Genomic DNA, 20778 nt, shown 5'->3' on the forward strand with positions numbered 1-20778 from the left:
TGAAAACGAATTATCGGCCCCGCCGATACACGCGTATCGAATTACACAAACGGGCAGCGGAGACGCTTACAAAAATTAATTGCCCGATAGACTGAATAATTAACCGGCCGGCCGGCGTATAATTGCGCGTATTTAATTTCCACACGCGAATTCGGTGCCAGCGCCGAATCACGCTCGCGAATAATTTTATTATAATCGCGCCATATCGCTGGCTTAACGACCAACTCGATTTCGCGCGGACAAAAAGCCACGGATATATTGGAAATTCGCACCCTCCCCGGGGTAAATAAAATTCTCCTTTCGCTCTCGTTAAATCTAAAAGGTTCTTACTAAAATGTGACAGACAAATTCAGTCGTAATACCCATATACATATATATAGAATTTAGAACACACGGGGCTAGTGGATCCAGTGTCTAGTGTACCATGACAGATACGTGCGTCGGGAATAAATCGTGCGAATAGATAAGGTTGAAAGAATGAAGGCGTAGCGGAAGTATCGCGTCAGTGGAGCCGATTAGCCGATTAATTTTACACATCGATCCCGAGCATACGTTCCCCTGGTCGTTGAATTTCATGGGGGTAGGCTGCCCTGCTGGTAATCGTTTCATTTGCCTCGATTCGTTTGACGCGATGTAATCCGGTCGCGTTGCGAGCTCGTCTGTCGCGTTAATTATAAACTTCATTAGCGCTGGCCGGCTGTATGACGTTTAAGCGCCGATGGGAAGCGCGAATTTTTCCCGCGCAGACGTCCACCATCGATCCGTAGTCGATTTTATTTATTCAAAGGGCCCCTACCGACGTGGCCTGCCTTGTTACGAATTTACACACAGCCGAGTACACCGGCCTCGCCCGACACTTCACTTACGAATTAATTAACGCATAGGAATCGCTGTTTGATCCCATTTTTATCCTCGCCCCATGTTTGTAGGGTTTCTCATTAAAACCAAAGGGATTCAATCACGGCGTGGAAGATGTGATTCTTCCAGCTTGAAATAGATTGCCTCGGTATCGCGGTGTATCAATTTATTCTTCGAGATAAGCGTAGATTTTTTTTAATTATTTGCGAAATTGTGTTAGAACACTGTAGACACTTGTTCAACACCTGCCTTATTAAGCGATGGATGCGATTAATTTTTAATTTGTAATTTTTTCTAAATTTCTCTTATACAGAGAGATTTTCAACGTTTTATCAGATTCTTTAATCCTGCCGCCCTCTGGCATCCGCTCCTTATCAGGGCTTTCCAAACACGAATAGTTTCCTTCCTGCTCGATCGGGAGGAAAGCCTCCGCATAGTCCACGGGCATAGAATAGATGGCAGCTTTCGTAGTTTCTAAAATCGATAAGGCAGTCGCCTATTTTACCTCTCAGAAGTTCCCGGAAAAACCACCCCTAAGGACAACAGTATAAGCGGAGTAAAGTTATTCGATTTCCTCGCGCGTCTAAAAGCATGCCAAAGGATCGTTATAAATGTCCTCTGCGAAGCAGAACGAAATTGCAGGCAGAGTATCCTAAGGGGTCGCAGGAGCGGAGGCAGTTAGGAAATTTGGTGCATCTCGGTGGCATGCATCAAGTGGCTTGTAAACTGCCCTTAAATTCTCCCGCTTTAAGCTGGGTAGCTACGCGGAAAAATCTATGACCCGGCTTAAAAGACGCCGCTTCTAATTGCCCGGCACGTCGGAGGCAGTTAAAGTAAGTCTCGAGGTAGGGGCAGGGGGATGAAAGCGTTTCGTGAAATAAAAAGAAAGGAACGAGCCAGGCATTTCCCAGTTTCTGGCTTCCCGGGGAAACGAGCCGGCGGAACGTAAACCCTTGATACGATTAATGGCGCTCGCCGCGAATTTTTCGCGAATTCTCCACCGCACCCCTTCTGCTCTTGTTTCCCTCCGCTAATTTAGAGCCCTCGATTTCACGCGTTAGCGGCGGTGGAGTGTTTCCGCAACTAGTAACGCGCGAGTTTCTCTTCCTCCATCCAGGAGCAGCGTTAAGAAATATAATAGGCGCGTATACGGGGGTGGAAGTTCGCTTGAAATATGCTGTCCACGGTATTAATCCAATTTGCGCGGGCAAATTCACCGGCAATTTTCTCGTGGCCAAGGAAAAGGAGAAAGAAGAGGGAAGAAAAGGAGCAAGGAAAAATAAAACAAGCTACAAGAGTGCTACCCCTCAACGAGGGGGTAGAGCCAGGTCCGATGAAATTTATAATTTGCCGAAGTTCCTCGTGGCGAGATGGCGATAATGGGGGGCCCGGGCTTGCTTTGGGTCTAGCCTCGTTCCTTTTTAAGTTTTAAATAGTTTCCCGCGAGTTTTAATTAGGAAATTCATCCCGCCGCCCCATTCGCCTCTATTACGTCCGAGCCCGTTCGCAAGATAGCTACCGACCCACCGGGCTGGGGGTTGGGTGATGAAAAAAGGGTAACGACTCGTCGTTTTTCAGTTAACACCGCGAGGAAAATTCTGGGCAACTTCTAATGACTATTAACACGCGTACTTCTCGTCGAGGAAATATTGTCGAGGCGGGACATTGGTAGGAGCACGCGACCCCCTAGCGCGACTGGTCTTCCATGCGGTCGCTCGTAAGAATTGTTACGGTGAGTCGGTATTTGGGTCGGGACTCGGTAACGGTAGGTTGTCGCGCCGTTCGCTCGAGTGATTTTGCAAACGTAACTTATTATTCTATTCCGCGAGCGATTCACTTAACATTCCACCATTTACTGAAACTTAAAACGCACCTCGCGATACTTCCTAAAGTAGTGCGTGAACTCTGTGGCCTACCGGAGCTCGCGAGTACCTCGATTGGAAGTTAAGGTGCGAGAGGGTGGATGGAAGGAAACGCGAGACACAGTGCCGTGATTGTACTCCGTGTGGCCGGCAGAATCGATCGTCGTACTTTTTGCTTCACCCCTTTCGCTTTGATACGGCCCAGTCGGAGAGGCATCACCCACCCCCGTCGCCGTCACCCCAGCCCGGCTGGATGCTGCAGCCACCCCTCTAGCAACCCCATTCGCCGTTTACTTTATTCTTATCTGAAATACCGGAGAGGCGAAGGTGGTCGCTCTTTCTTCGTGCCCTCCTAACCGTCCGACGCTCTCTACGGTGCTCCTGGGGGTGGCTCGCCCCCGCCTTCGCTCCAGGAAAAACCTGGGAAAGAAGCAAAAGAACGGTGGGGGTGACCTGCTTGGTGGGGAGCCTCCACGGTTCTTAGGGGTTGCTCGAGTTTCCTCTCCCTCTGCAGCGGTCGCGCTTGTACCTATTTACGTGTTAGTGATTGCTGTGCAATCAATGATTCCTGGTGTTCGCGACTAAATTGTAAGTCTTGTGTTATTCTTCTTGGCATTAACTATTTTATGTTTAGTACAAGTAGGGCGTGCTGTGTAGGAAAAGAAGATTGTAAGGAACAAAGAGGACGAAACAAAGGAGACCAGGAGCCACGAGAGAGGGTTTAAAGATTTTTAGACATCCCGTCTTTCCAAGTTTACGAGCACCCCACAGGGCCAGCCTTTATCACCGTCCCTGCACTTTTTAGACGCACGTAAAAGTGCGGAACGACGCTAGAAGCCGTCAGAGTTTTTAGTGTGCCGCGATCAACGTCATCTATATGCCCTCCTACACTCGCAGAGAGAGAGGGGTGGCTCCTCGCAAGCCTCCAGCAGCTTAATGATCCTCGACTTTTCTTTAATTAAGAACGTCCGCGCTCGAGCTACTTTGAAATTTTCTGGCCGCCCTCGGAGGGCACGTTTCACCCTTACAATTTCGCAGCGGTGCAATGAGGATTATTACAATCCACAGACTGCATTTCATTCTTGCTGTAATCGCGTTGCGTTCACCGCACCCTTCCTCCCTGGCCCATCGTCGACGCAAAGGGCAGGAGTTTGGACAGCCCTGCCGAAGGGCTCGAGTGGGGAAAAAACGATGACCAAAAGGCTTCCGGGTGTCCAGGAAACCTGTTTCACGATTCACGAGTTTTCAAACCCGTACTCTTCCGTCCGCAACCCCTCGTGTCAACCCCTCGCCCTCCTGCCCTACTAACCTTCTAGGTAGGAATTACCAGCCTCTGGAGAAACGCTTTATCCAAACGCTCCGACTTGTCCCTGCGAAAAGAATGCAATTATGTACCTGCGGCTGGCGAGCCTCGGTTACTGAATATCGATCGGAGAAAATGACGAGAACGATAACGCGAAGATGACGGCTATAAAGTTGAAGCCAGCGAGGCAGCGACTACGTAAAAACAAAAGGCCTTGAATTTATAGTAGCATCTAAGAGTCTTTATTATTTTCCCAGTCGAGCCGCCATCTTTTGTTGCTGCCTTATAACGTAATAATTTATCCAACGCGATTTTCAACCCCTCCCTCCGCCTCAGTGTCATCGGGACCCTTTTGCCTCTCCTGCTTTCCTTCCACGGCTATTGTCCCTTTCAGAAGATTACCAAAGGCACGTCCCGAGAACGGAAACTGTCGGTGTATGTACAATAATCGCGCAAATGGATGCCGAGGATCGATATAAAACAGGTTGGCTATTAATGCAGCTGGGTAGATCGTTCTATCGGAAGTAGACTCGCCCCGACCAATTAACGATCACCGAACCCCTCATTTGCAAGGAGAGTCGACACGATCGACCGGTGAAAGACGAATCGAGCGTTTTCGCGCGTCCGCGCTGGTGCTCCTCGGGCGTCGGGGAGAACGGACGTTCCGGGACGATCGGCGGATAATCGAAAAGCCAAGCGACGGGAAAATTGCGAACGGAGGGTGACCAATCGTCCGTGAAGATTGAAAAACTATTTCGATCGACACCGCCACCGGAACGGAGGAGAGCATCAAAGTTGCCCGGGCTCGCTCGATCAGGCGCGTTACCGCTAATGTCGACGCGGCTAATGGTGTATCGGCGCTATGGCGTTTCTGGTTACCCATTAGCGTCATTTGTTAGCTACAGATAAAACTAGCGACGATTAATCATTGGTTAAATAAGCGAATTGCCCGCGCCCGGTTCCGGATGAAATTTAACGACAAACGGCCAACTAATTGCCGCGCGATTAAATCAATAAACTGCCGCGCTGGCCCGCCTCCCGCGCCACCACTGTAATTTTATATCCTGCCACGCGGAATAGCTGACTACTGGAATTTTCGGTGACGCCGGACAATCGAACTGGAACTGTTTTCGGACACGTCGAACAACGGGTATCTTCTTTCCGAAACTAATTACGCGCCGCGTTACATGTCCCTCTACTCGTTATACGCGTCCTCTCTCAACCCCTAACGAAATCAACTCGAGTTCCAACCAAAAATTAATCCCAGCCAGGCAACCAGGAAGTGGAGGTGCCCGAAACCGACCAGGGTAAAGGGAGGCCAGCAGCTGTTCGGAATTCAACCCTCGACAAAGATCGTCGGGACGAGGCCTTTTTCAAGGGATGATGGTCAACCGGCGATTTGCATTTTCAAACGCCACCATCGTACGCCTTTCGCATACGTATTTATACCGACCTCGCCACGCTCTCCAGCTCAGTTTGTCCTCCTCCTTCGTAGGGGTGCGCGTAAGGTTCGTGCCGGACACTTGGCTCGCGTAATAATAATCGATGAGTCCCGCGCGAACTCCCCTCGGAATCTTAATTTCCAGACGCCTGACCGCTGCGAAGTTTCATTCGGAAAACTGTGATAGAAATCGTGTTTGATAGAATCGTGTTTAATGCAGACGCGGCTAATCGAGCCGATTAAAGCGTCGGGGGTGTGTTTCGGCATCGGTGAAAAAGTGGTTCACGCTGCTAACAGCGGAGAACAGGTTCGATCATGGGGGTTTCTCCGTTCTCTCGTTCTCCGGTTCTCGATCGTTTACCGTGAAAAGCCGCGGGGTTCCCAGCGAGTTTTTGCGCAGAGAAAAGTCTCGAGCGGAGCGGGTGTGTGGGTGAAAAACAGAAAAGAGGGAAACAGGAACGACTCGTGATTTCTTGCATACCATTCGCATTACTGGCCCCATCCTCCCAGCCCCGGCAGCATCGAGCCTCATTTGCTTTTCCTTTCCAGCATCCCGGCCACCCCCGCCATTTCCCTCCTCTCCTCTCCGCCCGCCAGCGGAACGACTGCCCCCGCTTTCCGCGTTCGGGCAATAAAAACAAAGGCGAGCGTTTTCTCGGTCTCGAGGAAGCTTCAAGGAAAATACTGCGATGCCGTTCGGTCAATACCTGGCCCCGTGCAACCAGAGAAAGAATAGAGAAAAAGGAGCTTCCCTGATGGATCGGGTAGGCTGAGGGAGCGCAAGGGCGGTTTCCAGATGCCTATAAGAGAGGTCGGAGCATTCACTTGGCGAGCTTCCACGAGGATAGAGTGAGTAGCCCTGTTTTCAAACGTTCCGCGTGGTTTTCCGCGCGTAATTAAAAATAATGCTCGCTTAAGCATTTAATTCGCAGCTCCCAACGCGTTGTAGATTCTTTTCGCGTTACTTTGCAAAGGGCGGTAATCGTTTTTAAGTTATCGTGTTGTAAGGATGGGTGATTACCCTATTAGGGATTATTAGGAAACAAGTCAAATACTTTGAAATATTTCTAATAGTTTATTTAAATTCTTTTACAAAGAGATGCTGGAATTTAAATCGTAAATTACAAACGCAATGGCAGACATTTTGACGGTCCACTGCCATCATCCAGACACTGCAACTGGTCGAGGGGAGACGCCGAGGGTGCTCACCCCTACTTGGATTTCCTTCGAAAATATTTCCAGCCATTTTTCGCCCCTCCGAGGCGAGCCACCCTCCTGAGGAGGCCGAGAGAAAGCGGGACGGTTCCAGGGAGTGTTGAAACAATGGAAAAAGTACCGCCATCTTTAATTCCGTCTATGGCCACCCCCACACTGGTAAACACCTCAAGACATTGGTGTCCAGGTTCAGGAGAAAGAAAAGCTAAGATCAATAAGTTCTTGCTAAGTGCAACTTACTATTCTGTGCATTAAAACGAACCCTTTCCTTAAGGTGGCTAGACGATGACACCTTTTTCGCCCCCATATTATGTAATATCGCGATCTTATTTGTAAGCCAAGATTATGTGGCTACAATTTTTTAGATTTTTAGAATAATAAAGATATGGAGAACTTGTAAACTTATGTTTAAACTCAAGTTAGATTTGTAACTTCTTTATTCAAAACTTGAGAGTAAGTAGAAAATATTTCAGCAATCGTATTGTATTATCGATTTGTAGTTTAATTATATTCTAATGTGGTTTTTCAAATAAATTGAATTTATACACGAAAATATTATTATCGATCGACCACTTTAAATTTGAAACTTATACCAACCGTCAGTGAGAAGGGCGGCAGTCACAGAATCCTACGTTATCCACATTCGAGAATTTTATCATAGGTGACGTAGAAGATGGACCTACCATCTAAAGGTAAATCGTATAATGCGAACTGCAAAGGTAAGTTAATGAGGCGCTGCTGATATGGAAAGGTAGGTAAGATTCCATTGATATTCTTGCACCACTCCCTGGCGTGGAACCGGTGTTCTACCACACAAATGACTTTTTCCCACAAAACTGACTTTTTCCCACAAAATCAAAAAATTGCAGTGCAACTTCTCTTGCAGGTGCAGCGCGAAATTCTGCCTTTCTTGCAGGTGCAAGAATCATGCCACGAATTTCGGAACAAGGGGTTTTTGAAGTGCCGCACCTGCAAGAGAAGCAGATTTTCGCGCTGCACCTGCAAGAGTAACGGCGCGGCGATTTTTCGAGTTTTTGCAGGTGCGACAAAATGACAAGTCAACCATTGCAACAGAGGCAAATTATCGACTGATGTGAAAATGGTGAAAGAATGAATTATTGCGGGAAAATGTAGTTTAAGCAATCTAAAAATAATGCGCGAAGACTGGATAAATCGTGTTCAAGTTGTTTATTGATAGCCCATTATTATATACAGTACATACATATTCAATCTTATTGTTACTATACATTCTTACATTGACCAGTAAAATACAACATTATGCATTGGAATATAGTGTTACGAGGTGGCAGGTGCACCTTACACCTACGGTTTTTTTCCACGCATCCTCTCTAACTAGTACCTGTGCTGTGGTCGATGTCAGGGCGCAGGATCATTGTCAGTGTGACGGTTCACGGTCACACTCGTCGAGTGGAAAGTGGAAAGAGGTGGTCCCAAACGAGAGTCTTAAAAAATTCCAAGGGCGAACTGGTCTCATCGCGAAGAAATGACGGGTAGTAGACAGTGGAATGATTGTTGCGTATTTTCTCATTTCACCTTGAACCGGCCAGACAGGCAGTTCCATTTTGGAGATGTTCCCCGAAGGCCATATTCTTGGAAATACTAATGTCCCGCTATCTGAAACTTGAATTCGAGATTCTGTAACAGTTACAAATATGTATGAGTTGCGTAATGCCGGTCAGTCGCGCTAAACTGAAAAAAAAAATATATTCCGTCCCGCCGCGCTTAACAAAGAGACGCAGAATTTTCGAACGCCTCTTGAAAGGCCTGCGCCTCCTATTTGCAACTTTAAGGCGATGCCTTCGAAGCTGAAATTCAGAATACCTCTTTTCGCTTCATGTTCTCCTGATACCTGGGCCAAAATCTGGCGAAAATTTTCAGAATGCACAAAATTGGGCTTTGTAACAGGAGAACATGCCGTCGAAAGAGGTGGCACAAAGTAACGTCTTCGGAGAGAGAATCGAGGATGCCTTCGAAGCTGAAATTCAGAATACCTCTTTTCGCTTCATGTTCTCCTGATACCTGGGCCAAAATCTGGCGAAAATTTTCAGAATGCACAAAATTGGGCTTTGTAACAGGAGAACATGCCGTCGAAAGAGGTGGCACAAAGTAACGTCTTCGGAGAGAGAATCGAGGATGCCTTCGAAGCTGAAATTCAGAATACCTCTTTTCGCTTCATGTTCTCCTGATACCTGGGCCAAAATCTGGCGAAAATTTTCAGAATGCACAAAATTGGGCTTTGTAACAGGAGAACATGCCGTCGAAAGAGGTGGCACAAAGTAACGTCTTCGGAGAGAGAATCGAGGATGCCTTCGAAGCTGAAATTCAGAATACCTCTTTTCGCTTCATGTTCTCCTGATACCTGGGCCAAAATCTGGCGAAAATTTTCAGAATGCACAAAATTGGGCTTTGTAACAGGAGAACATGCCGTCGAAAGAGGTGGCACAAAGTAACGTCTTCGGAGAGAGAATCGAGGATGCCTTCGAAGCTGAAATTCAGAATACCTCTTTTCGCTTCATGTTCTCCTGATACCTGGGCCAAAATCTGGCGAAAATTTTCAGAATGCACAAAATTGGGCTTTGTAACAGGAGAACATACCGTCGAAAGAGGTGGCACAAAGTAACGTCTTCGGAGAGAGAATCGAGGATGCCTTCGAAGCTGAAATTCAGAATACCTCTTTTCGCTTCATGTTCTCCTGATACCTGGGCCAAAATCTGGCGAAAATTTTCAGAATGCACAAAATTGGGCTTTGTAACAGGAGAACATGCCGTCGAAAGAGGTGGCACAAAGTAACGTCTTCGGAGAGAGAATCGAGGATGCCTTCGAAGCTGAAATTCAGAATACCTCTTTTCGCTTCATGTTCTCCTGATACCTGGGCCAAAATCTGGCGAAAATTTTCAGAATGCACAAAATTGGGCTTTGTAACAGGAGAACATGCCGTCGAAAGAGGTGGCACAAAGTAACGTCTTCGGAGAGAGAATCGAGGATGCCTTCGAAGCTGAAATTCAGAATACCTCTTTTCGCTTCATGTTCTCCTGATACCTGGGCCAAAATCTGGCGAAAATTTTCAGAATGCACAAAATTGGGCTTTGTAACAGGAGAACATGCCGTCGAAAGAGGTGGCACAAAGTAACGTCTTCGGAGAGAGAATCGAGGATGCCTTCGAAGCTGAAATTCAGAATACCTCTTTTCGCTTCATGTTCTCCTGATACCTGGGCCAAAATCTGGCGAAAATTTTCAGAATGCACAAAATTGGGCTTTGTAACAGGAGAACATGCCGTCGAAAGAGGTGGCACAAAGTAACGTCTTCGGAGAGAGAATCGAGGATGCCTTCGAAGCTGAAATTCAGAATACCTCTTTTCGCTTCATGTTCTCCTGATACCTGGGCCAAAATCTGGCGAAAATTTTCAGAATGCACAAAATTGGGCTTTGTAACAGGAGAACATGCCGTCGAAAGAGGTGGCACAAAGTAACGTCTTCGGAGAGAGAATCGAGGATGCCTTCGAAGCTGAAATTCAGAATACCTCTTTTCGCTTCATGTTCTCCTGATACCTGGGCCAAAATCTGGCGAAAATTTTCAGAATGCACAAAATTGGGCTTTGTAACAGGAGAACATGCCGTCGAAAGAGGTGGCACAAAGTAACGTCTTCGGAGAGAGAATCGAGGATGCCTTCGAAGCTGAAATTCAGAATACCTCTTTTCGCTTCATGTTCTCCTGATACCTGGGCCAAAATCTGGCGAAAATTTTCAGAATGCACAAAATTGGGCTTTGTAACAGGAGAACATGCCGTCGAAAGAGGTGGCACAAAGTAACGTCTTCGGAGAGAGAATCGAGGATGCCTTCGAAGCTGAAATTCAGAATACCTCTTTTCGCTTCATGTTCTCCTGATACCTGGGCCAAAATCTGGCGAAAATTTTCAGAATGCACAAAATTGGGCTTTGTAACAGGAGAACATGCCGTCGAAAGAGGTGGCACAAAGTAATGTCTCCGGAGAGCAAATTAAAGAGCGAGAAGTGGCGCAGATGTTTCGAGACAGTGACTGTTTAACGAAGAGACGCAGAATTTTGGAGCGCCCCTTATTTGCAACTTTAAGGCGATGTCTTTGAAGCTGAAATAGCCACTAAACATTTGTTGTCATATAGCATATATTTAGGTTATATTTTCTGGCTCTTCGAGGAGCCGCCCACATAATAATCACGCGCATCCAGTCTGCGCATTTTCACTAGCCCAATTCAACATTCAATACAATTTTGTATATAAAATGTTTGTTGATAACTGCTTTCTGCAGAGGACGTGTAATAACTGTATTTCATGTTCTGTATCGGTGCTTTGCTAATAAAAAAATGTCTAACCTAACAAATTTCATTTTCTGGGGACATTCCCTCGTCTATTTTTCCTTTTCACTTAGAATTCCTTACTGCTAACGTAGAATATTGTAGCATAAGCACATTTCAAGTAATTAAAATGTACAATGAATTTTCTACGTTTACAGTACCAGCCGACTTTTCGTTAAAATTTTTATAAGTATAACGGAACAGCTGAGAATTTCTTTCCTTATTCAGAATAGAATACAGAAATAGCAAACAGCTCCCTCTCGCGTTCACCGGTTAATCGTGGATCTATCGGTATTACCATTTCTGTGCAGAAAAAAATGCTGTAATATCGACCTGCCGAATCGGCCAGGTCACCTGACGTGTCTAGCCCCTTAAGCTTTGATCCATTTTGCCAAGGAACCTTCGCGGCAGGAAAGACCTGTAGACAACCGGTTCGGAACGATTCCGAAGCCCCGAATCGTTACCACACAATAAGACTTGCGCGACGGTCCGCGTTTAACTGCCGGTGGGAAGGAAAGAGCTGGCAAGGAAAGGCGGAAGGGGAAAGTGGGAAGACGGGTGCCTGCGCGTTGCCCGCTCGAAATTCCTCGAGAAAAGCGAAGAAAAGAGCGCGATGGCCAGCGCGGTTCAAGTCGAAACACTTGTTAAAAACTCCCATGAGTGGGCCGCCGCAAGGACAACTAACGCCACGGCTGACTCGCGACCAGTCGCCTGAATAATTACTTACCGCTCTTATCAACGGTTTCGAACCGTTTCGCGTCGGTTATTATTCTATATGCGGAACGTATTTTGGCGGACGGGACAGGTTTGACACTGTTTGCACGAGAGGAACAAAAAGTTATTGGCGCAGGTACATTCTTTGCCGATGACCCAGCCAGTAGGTACCATCTCCATTCTGTCCAAGTTCCCGTCGCCATATCGGCGAGGATGACTTTCGAGTATCTCCGAGCGTAACACAGCAGGTAATTATACGGAATTAAAAGAGAATCGCGTAATAAATGGGTCGAACCGTGTGACAAGAATCTCCATACCGGGTTCAAACGGTTACATGCATCCGAGTTAAGTAATATTGCATTAGCGTCACGGGTTTGCGATTCGCCGATGTAGGCACGCTTATTGTTGGCTAAGGTTTTCCTGCATGCACGATCTATCAGACTTGTCAGGAGTCGGATAAATCTTGATTGCTAAATCGACCGTGCACGCGCGGCGAAACATTACAAGGCTGAGGAACCCGTTCGATATATTACTCGATAGAGCGCGCCTTTGGATAAAATCCTTTATACCCTTAAATTACGTTGCGAGGAAAGCTACCAGTGAAATGGTATTGGAACGGCAACCCGAGTCGGTTCCGTTCAAAATCAAGCGACCGTTCCAAAGAGAGAACTTTGAGCCGCGAGTTTGATATCCGAGGAAATCCAAGTCGCTCGTACCTCGCCAGACGCGCATTATATTCAGGCATATTAACGAAGCTTCTCAATGCCGCTGAAAAGATACGATCCACCATTGAGAGACGCCTACGACTAATTAAACAGAGCTAATCTCACTTAACCCTTCGCTTCGTACGAACCAGTTACACTCATTACGCGCGAGTTCGATTAAACTTTAACCTTCTCCTTGTTCGTACGCTAGCGCAGCCTTGCAGACCGTGGAATCTTCCTTTGCTTCGGTACCGCTGAAATATTCAAACTTGACCTTTAACAATATTAATTAGGCGCCGCGACAGTCGTAAAGAAGTAAGAGAGGGCCGACGTGACGAATGGTGCCTTCAAGAACCTAAGGTTCTTCAGTCCATCCGAATGAAAGGGGGATAGAACGTCCGCGCAGGTTGCGCCGAAAGAAGCAGGAAAGGTTTAGGTGAAAAGAGAGCGATAAAGTGAAAAGAGATGACAGAAGCGACGCGTTAGAAGGGCGAATCGCGGCAGCGAGCCGCGCGTATGCAAACCGGCGGCGGAGGCGAGCGGGGCGCATCGAGCACGAGCGCAATTTCCTCGACACTCGCGTCGCCACGCTGCGAATCGCATTCTGTTCCGCGCGGTGTCTTCGAGTTGCCGCGCAAGCTTCGGTTCCGCGGTCCGTCCCTCGCTCGGGCCCACACGCTTCTGGATCTGGATCTAGTTTCTCGCTGCGAGAAGTTTCCAATCTCCTCCGAGAAGCCGGCTGCAAAGATCGGTGACTGCATTTTACTTCGGTGAGTGAAGCAAACCGCTTGAAGGACCGTCCTAGTATTCGAAACTCAGAGAAGTTCGCTGAGCGACTTCTCGAAGGGCTCGCGTCGCTTTTTCGAGGCTGTCGCTCCAGTAGCAGTTCGAACGTCTTGCAACTCTCATCCTTCGGCATGGAGGGTAATAGTGCACTCATCTATTTCACCGCCATCGACATCATATCCAAGTTTATCAATAGATAGCACCCTTCTATTTCGAGCTTCTGATTTAACGCTCTGAAATGTTAACGAGCCGCCGTCCCACTTAATCACTATATCGTAAGTGCATAAGCTTGTAAAAGAGAGCACTTGTCCACGAGAGAGACAGTTCAATCGTAGAGCCGTGTCTTTACACGCCTGCATGAAAAATTCAATTCTAAAATGACGCAGCCTATTCGGAAACGCTCGCGATCTATTATTCGCTTCATTACCAAGCAAACAGCTAAGAATCCGATTTCGAATCGTCACCTCCGCTCGACACGATTTCGATAGCAACGCGTCGACCCTCTTCCAACGCTGCACGGCCTAACGATCTACACCCTTACCTCCATTCTTATCAGCGCTCGCGGTTCCGGCTCTTTAATCGCCGGCGCTCGTAAGTTCGCCTCACGTTCCGCGACACGACGCTGTCGAAATTTCGCGGAGCAATAATCGGGTGAGGCAACGGGGAGTCGCAGAATGAATGCACCGTGGACTTTGCGCGGGCTTGGATGGCTGGCTCAGCAATAGATAGTCTTTTTTCTAAACTTTAGCTGACGTGAGCGAATCCAAAGAAAGTTGTGTGGTCGATGAAACGACCCTGACCTTGCGGTAGATGACTGATGCTTCCATTTGAACGGTGACATTTTTCCGCCGTCCAATGCGAATCAATCTTTTACACGATAAGAACCATAGGCATGTATGTATAGGTATAGACGAAGCGCGAGTTCGGACTATCGACGGGGAAAACGTAGGATCGAAGAGGAACTGGCAGAGGTTCGTTTACGGGCGCGTCGGTTATCTTTGGATGCATTCTGCGCGCAAAACCACTCAGTTACCCGATTTACCCGTATCGCACCCTTGCCGCGAACCTTACCATCCCACGCAGCTTACGCTCCGTGTGTATATGTCTCTAATGAGGACCCTCTGCTCATCGGCAACTGCGAAGACGATGCAAGCTTCTGTTTTTATTTTCGGCATTGCACCGTCGTCATTGGAGAAAATCGCGACGGAAATTAGACAACGGAAAGTGAAGCTCTCCGTGCTACGGTCCTCCTATCTGATAGGGATAAAACCAGAGGAAGAAAGTATTTACACAAATCGAGTCTCTGCCAAAGTACCCGGTTGTCGGTGAAATCGCTGATAATAAAGTTATGCGATATCGATGCGCGTGACTTTGTACTCGCCGACAATTTTCGCGAAAACGACGGAGACCGTTGTTTTTGAGGAAACGGCGGCATCGATAAAGCGCCACTCGCGTTACGTAAGTGCGATGGAGAGATCCTAGCCGAATAAATTACCCCTTTAATCGCGACGACAGCTGAAAAAGAACTACCCGCAGGGAATCACGTGGAAAGCCTCGGTGCCGACAGCGTAGGTAGTAATTGGTAGGCGGAACCATTCGACTAAAAAGGTTAATGACTACAGGGAATTGTCGTGTCTAATTGTTAGAAATACATTAAACACAATGGCAAACGGGCGTGCGCAAAAAGTGACAGTAATGTCACGCTATTAAGATACGTCGTATGCAAATGCATTCTAGCTCTGCGTACGGCACGGTTCGAAGGCACGGAACGAGTGTGTCTATTTTTTATCGAAATCGATCGACCTACAGAGGAAAAACTAATCTAGACAAAAAAACGGTAATAAAAGCAATTCGTTTTTATATGCTTTACGATTCCACGACTTTTACGTCTTTATTGCGAATCCGGAACGACGGAGAAAGGTGGACGGCACGTGGCGAAGTTTGAACGCGGAACGTCACGCGGATGAAGAAGCTGCTCCGAATGACGGTCAAGGCGGCAAAAAGTAAGACGGTATATCGCAGAAGCATGAATAACCAGCGAAACTGGATGACGGATGGCAAGGAAACCGCGAGAAGATAGTTTCCTTCTCTTCTGGAATTTAAAAACTGAATTAGAAAATTCGATGCGGCAAAGGGCAACGAACGCCTCCAGGTTTCATACTCCATAGACAAAGGCGGCAGAAGCTAATTTAGTGTAATTTATCTCTTCGTCATCGATGCCCGTTGATTGTGCAACGATTGTACACGTACTATAAAAACTAAGTAGTTGAATGCTCTGATCGAGCATACATAGGTACGTGAGACATCGTTGATCGGAAGGCGACGCCTTAGGGGCTACAAACTCTGCTGTATTTCTGCTACGTATGCAAAATTACAGCGACGAAGAAATATGTTAGCATACCACTTTGTGTCGAGCTATGCATGCTTCTAAATTCGCGTTCATAAACTTGAATGAAATCATTCAGCAGCTCCCAAGTAGACTGCACGAAGAAAGGTAAGATGCTCGAGTCGCTCGGTCAGCTACCTCCCGTTTACGATATGTATGCGTGAACAGATATAATAGATCTCGACAATAGTTGCCAAGGACTATGTAAATTCCCTTTGATCTTATCACCGGACCCATCAGAAAGTACGCCTTCGGTCCGAGTTATACACGAGCGTTTTCGTGCCCGCTGCCGACTCTTAAACGCCCAGACGGTCCGCGGTACCTTGATAGCTAATTAATGCCAGCCGCCGTCTACTTAAACTTTTGTTAGGGAGTGCCTATCTAATAGCTGGAGATTATTGACTCACACTCGACGCTCAAGCCACTTCCTCATTTTTTTCCTGATTAACTGCTCGATCATCGTGATTATAAATTATAATAGCGTCGGCGACGTTACATCATTTATGCACGCGTATTATTTAGTGAACCCTTCTCGCCCAGAAATTAATCACAGTGCGCATAATTATGTATATCGCTGGGAACGTGTGTCGCGTATCTTATCCTCTATCGCGGCAGTGTTTTCGTGGAAGGCTGGATTTAGAGAAGATCCCCGGGGCGATACGTCGCAGGCCATCCTCCTTCCCGGAGCGAACAATAATAATGACAGCGCGCGCGCATCGCCGTGCACATTTTTCGTGGGACAATCGCAGCGATGAGAAGTGTCAATCGACCCAAGTGTTGGTTTCTTTTTCGCCACGGGCTCGCGGTTTCCGTGACGACACTGTCGACCGGTTTCCTCGATGAATGTATTTTTCTTGCCTCCGGAGCTCGTGCAGTCCGAGTTAATAATTGCATATCGGTGATGGTCGTTGGCCGATCGATCGTGATAAATCACAGGCTAATCTCCTATTCAGAACGGTGATAAATTGTGACCTTTGCTACCCACTGATTATTACCGTTTAGTATCGGCATTGTGCCGCGCTGAAGACGTGGCCAAGGGTGAGAAAAAAATCAGCTGAATGTTTCATGATACAGCGTCTTCCAAGTGTCAGATTTAAGTATTGGTCGAGTATAACACCGATTACTGTAATTACGTTAGAATTACATAAACCGCGGGACAACGCGTGCAGTGACGATACTGCTCGGCGAGGGAGCAGAATAGAGTGGAATTAAATATGGGGGGGGGGGGGATCGTAGGAAAAAAGGACAGGTAGATTGTTGACGGTGTCCCAACGGTGAAATGGCTCTCGGAGCAATTCGTCCGCTGATTCAAGGCCAGCCATTATGCACGGTTCAAGATCATGTTTATGTAACGCGCCGCATGAAACCTGCTTGTTTCGCGATACACTGAATAGTGGTATAACGAGACAATAAAATTGTCGGCTGACACGTGGCGGAAGGCCTAATTCCCCTTAGCTATTTTTATCTCGCGATTTTACCAGCAAATCCATCGGATGCATGTATAATTCAGCGGTGTGCAGTAATTTTATCGCGCGGCGTCGGGAAATCCACGCCTTCCTCGTTGAATCATCTGTCAGATATTACCGGCCGCCAATTGTTTACCGCTCATATAAACAGCGATCTAACGAAATATTATAGCTATTATCCCGCTTGTTTACTCGCAAACCCTAGGCGGGTTGGAGAACCCAGGTTCTCCACCTCCAGCAGATTTAATTAAACCGAGCATTGCATGTAACGATATGTTGTAAAATCTTGGTTAATGATCGCCCCTTTTTTGCCGCCAGCTCCATTAATCAAAAACGGCATAAGCGCGGCATATTTTCTTCCTCCCGTTTCATATGGTAATGCCTCGCGGTGGCCAGACATTTCCATTTTAGCGTAATCATTAATGATTACGATCCGGCACTGATTCAATTACCATATGCACAAAGTTTTCGTAGAACTGCCGCCTCGTGTTCTATACAGCCGGCGATCGACTATGTTTCAGACTTGCGCCATCTCGGATTTTTTTCCTTAATCGGAATAAGCAAACTACATCATCCTATTAATCATTATAGAATACACTTCTTCCGAAGCCAACCAATCGGCGCACTTACGCAACGCCGGCAACTGTACTGATAATAATTCAAGGAATTACACTGTTGCAAACTTGTTGCACGATTGCTACATTTAAGAGCTTGATTTCCGAACCAGTGGAGTCCTATACCGATCGAACGCGTAATAAAGTGTTGAATAATTCGTTGCAGATGCCGTAGACGAGCAGCGCCCAAGGAAGTGCAAAGCTGCCCGAGGAGATGCTGCGGCCTTTTCTGTCTGCAAGTATTTGTTGTGTCTACGAGAGACGTGCCTAGCAGACATCAGGGCCAGGAGACATGTGATAAACATGACGAGGGAGCCGATTACACGGAAACTGCGATATTAGCCACTTGTGTTTACTAGGCGAATACGGTTCCCGCGGAGGACCTGCGAGGATCAAAGACAGGAGGATGAGTCGCGGCGCGTGACCGCTAAAAAGAATTGTGAACGTGAAAGCAAACGTGAAGCAGTCGTACTTACCGGCGACTCGCCTGCTCGAATCGCGAACGATATGTAAACACTGCAGAGCCCTCGGGAACACGCCACTTCCACGGAAGATCCTTAACGAAAGCTCGGAAGCAACGAATTCATTGGAATTTTCTTGTCGCAAACGCCTGACCCCGTTGCAGTGCCGCGTTAGGAATTGTTTGTGGCAGAGTGATAAGAGAAGCGCAGATAGCGCGCGATTTACGTGGTGCATCGCCAAGGGGAGGAAGGGAGGGACCATAGAACTGTCCCGCGACGTAGCACGACCTCTTCTCAGTGGGTCATACGGATCACTGAATTCACTGGGTCGAGATGTATCAGCGAGCGGTGCTAGTGAACCTCCCGAAGGCCGAGTCCATTGACATTGAGTTCTCGAATGTCGTTTATGACACGAGAAAACGCTTCCGAAATCCCTCGAAGCGGATCCTGAAGGGGGTCACCGGGACCTTCAAGTCCGGGGAGCTGACGGCGATCATGGGGCCGTCTGGCGCTGGCAAGTCCACCCTGCTCAACATCCTCACGGGCTTCGAGAGGAACAACTGGAAGGGCCAGATCGAGTACATCGGCAAGGAGGGTAAGCACACTTGGAAACAGTACAGGAAGCAGTCGTGCTACATCCAGCAGGACGACAAATTGTACCCGCTGTTCACCGTGCTGGAGGCCATGTGGATCGCCATCGATCTGAAAATCGGCAGCAACATCAGTCGAAAGGCGAAGGAGATACTGATCGACGATGTGCTGGACAACCTGGATCTGAGCAAGAGCAAGGAGACCAGGTGCGGTCGATTGAGCGGGGGCCAGAAGAAGAGGCTGAGCATCGCCCTGGAGCTGATCGACAATCCGCCGGTGATGTTCCTCGACGAGCCGACCACCGGTCTCGACGCCCTGTCCTCTTACCAGTGCATCAGGTTACTGCAGAACCTCGCCAAGGCTGGCAGAACGATCGTCTGCACGATCCACCAGCCCAGCGCGGCGATCTACGAGATGTTCGACAGCGTCTATCTCCTGGCAGATGGCAGGCGCCTATACGCCGGCGCGTCCAAAAACACGATCGACTATTTCGCCATGATCGGCCTCCACTGTCCCAAATACCACAATCCGGCTGACTACATGATAGAAGTGGTCAGCAACGAGTACGGCGACTACAACGACCAGCTGGCCCAGCTGTGCGACAGCAACGACCGACACTGGGGATCGAACGAGCCGCACATAATCAAGGACTACATTACCCGCAATCCTGAGAACGAAACTAAGGCAATGGTGCTGGTCACGCCGCCCTCCGAGCTGGAGAAGTTCTTCATACTGTTGCATCGCTGCATGGTTCAGATGTTCAGGGACTGGACGGTCACCCACTTGAAGCTGGTGCTTCACCTTCTGGTGGGCATTCTGCTGGGCCTTTTGTACACGGACTCCGGTATGAACGGCAGCAAGTCTATCAACAACGTCGGGTACTTTATGGTGAGCAGCGTGTATCTGTGCTACACTAGCGCGATGCCGGCGGTGCTCAAGTTCCCGTCGGAGTTCCCGACGCTGAAGAAGGAGAGGTTCAACAACTGGTACCAATTGAGGACGTATTACATCGCATCTCTGATTACCAACATGCCGCTGCAGGCTTTGTCCGCGTTGTTCTACAGCTCTCCGTCTTATTTCCTCAGTCACCAGCCTATAGACACCAACAGGTTCCTCATGTTTCTGGCCGTGGCGGTCCTGACGGCGATGATAGCGGAGAGCTTCGGCCTACTGATCGGTACTCTCTGCAATCCCGTGAACGGGACCTTCATTGCGGCGATCCTCACGTGCGCCATGCTGGCCATGACTGGATTCCTCGCTCTCTACAATCACATGTCGGTTGCCCTCGTCTACATCAGCTACCTGAGCTACTTGAAATACTCGGTCCACGCCCTCGTCCACGCGATATACGGCTTCAGCCGCGAGAAGCTCACCTGCCCGAAAAACTACTGTCACTATCGGATGCCGGAAATGCTGCTGTCGGAGTTGGCCATGACAGACAGCAAATACTGGATCGACATCGTCGTGCTATCCTGCTACTACGTACTATTCAAGCTCGTGGCCTACTGCACGCTAAAGAGGAAGCTCTCCTCCGCCTAAGAAAAGCGCTGTGGTCTGCGATGTTCTCGCGGCAGAGTGAATTTGATTGGACATCGACAGCTGTGTCGGCAGCTTATCCAGTGAAGTTTCCATCCAGCTACCGCAACCGCGTTTCAAGTATAGTGATATTTCGCGTATGCTCGCGGTAGTTACCGATGATGGCCGTGGCGAGGCGAATGCGATGCGTGATCGTGTGAATGGGAACGAATGAATAGCAATTACTGTAATGGATGTATGGCGAGTGTCGAACGTAAGGACAGTGATATCCGGTTATTTTTAGAATTCTATTAGCTAATAATTCTTAAGATGTACTGTTTTGTATTGGAGACCTACAAGGGAAGTCTATTAAAGAAATGTTAACTAAACTCTCTGTTTCTTTTCTGACCCTCTGGTCGACACAGATCGCGTAACACCCCGCGGTAAATGAGGAGATCTGGACGCAAGGTAAATTCAGGGGGACGTTCTTTAAAGTACGCTGCTCGAAA

The 20778-nt window shown here is 48.0% G+C and overlaps 1 long non-coding RNA gene and 1 pseudogene across 2 annotated transcripts; one reads left to right on the top strand and one right to left on the bottom strand.

Annotated features, from left to right (window-relative positions):
* Positions 1-7831: 7831 nt before the first annotated feature.
* LOC143375195 (uncharacterized) lies at positions 7832-14566 on the bottom strand. The gene is made up of 3 exons (XR_013086833.1): positions 13778-14566; positions 12657-12704; positions 7832-8335 (listed from the first exon to the last, which is right to left on the bottom strand). It is a non-coding gene; the product is annotated as an uncharacterized LOC143375195 (long non-coding RNA).
* LOC143375188 (ATP-binding cassette subfamily G member 4 pseudogene) lies at positions 13028-20658 on the top strand (annotated as a pseudogene). The gene is made up of 2 exons (XR_013086830.1): positions 13028-13220; positions 17869-20658. The product of XR_013086830.1 is annotated as an ATP-binding cassette subfamily G member 4 pseudogene (transcript).
* Positions 20659-20778: the final 120 nt, after the last annotated feature.

Source organism: Andrena cerasifolii, chromosome 12, assembly GCF_050908995.1.
Source record: "Andrena cerasifolii isolate SP2316 chromosome 12, iyAndCera1_principal, whole genome shotgun sequence".
Taxonomy (NCBI): domain Eukaryota; kingdom Metazoa; phylum Arthropoda; class Insecta; order Hymenoptera; family Andrenidae; genus Andrena; species Andrena cerasifolii.